The sequence below is a fragment of the Sinocyclocheilus grahami genome, unplaced genomic scaffold (assembly GCF_001515645.1).
Source record: "Sinocyclocheilus grahami isolate Dianchi unplaced genomic scaffold, SAMN03320097.WGS_v1.1 scaffold2501.1, whole genome shotgun sequence".
In the NCBI taxonomy this organism is placed as follows: domain Eukaryota; kingdom Metazoa; phylum Chordata; class Actinopteri; order Cypriniformes; family Cyprinidae; genus Sinocyclocheilus; species Sinocyclocheilus grahami.
The window spans coordinates 18357-19465 of NW_015507680.1; positions in this window are offsets into that span (position 1 = coordinate 18357).

Sequence of the window (1109 nt, forward strand, 5' to 3'; positions counted from 1 at the left end):
TCCCTATCCCCTTATACGTAGACCCATAAGTAGGCGACTTGGCCTTTCTCCTCAGTTTACCTATTATTGACTCCAATAACATTTACCGGCTCAAAGACGTTGTGAATGTGGGATTTTGGCAGAGTAACACCTATGTCAAAATACACACTCCTGAAGTCGTTGTGTATCACGATAACAACGAGCAATTGTACCTGGCCCCAAACCTGAAAATGTGTACACTCACTAAAGACATTCATTACCTCTGCCCGAGTAAACCCTTCATCCGTGATAATACCGAGGGCATCTGCGGCCTAGAATCCGTTAGACCCGACACTAGCTGCCCTGCCGAAGCTACACCAAGGTCCCAAATCAAGGCAACACAAGCCGAGATTGTCGGAAACCAATTAACTTGACGGAGCTCAAACTCAAACCACACGGCAGCAACAAACAGGAAGTGTGTTTCTAAAAACACACATGTGTTTCTAAAAACACACGCTGGTGCGCCAATCATTCGGTCTTGGTCTGCCGCTGACACAGCGCTTTGCGTTTCTACTATTGTAGGATATGTTGTGACTCTGACACTTGCCTTCCTCCTCCACAAGCGAGTGAACGCTGTTCAAGAGGCTTTCAACAAGTGTATGTCCGGCATCCTGCGCATGTTCCGACATGATAAAACTGACCAAGAACCTGAACCTGAACATGAGAACTCAACCAACATGATTGAGATTACGCCTATACCACCTCGTTGAACCTCTGACAATTAGAGCAATCTAAATGACACAATAATGATACAAGTAATCCTAAATAATGCACCACTATGTCTTCTCAAGTTTCGAACCTGATCAATAACCTGAACCTGAGAACTCAACAAACCTGATTGAGATTACGCCTATACCGCCTCGTCGAACCTCTGACAATTAGAGCAATCTAAATGACTCAATAATGATACAAGTAATCCTAAATAATGCACCACTATGTCTTCTCAAGTTTCGAACCTGATCAATCCCAAATTACCCATGTCCTGCACCAGGATTCAGTCAGTGATGGAGATGTTGTTTGTGTCTTGTGTGTGTCTGTTCTCTCTGCCTCTTGTTCCAGTGCCCGCTGACGTTCGCAATGGGAACCTCACC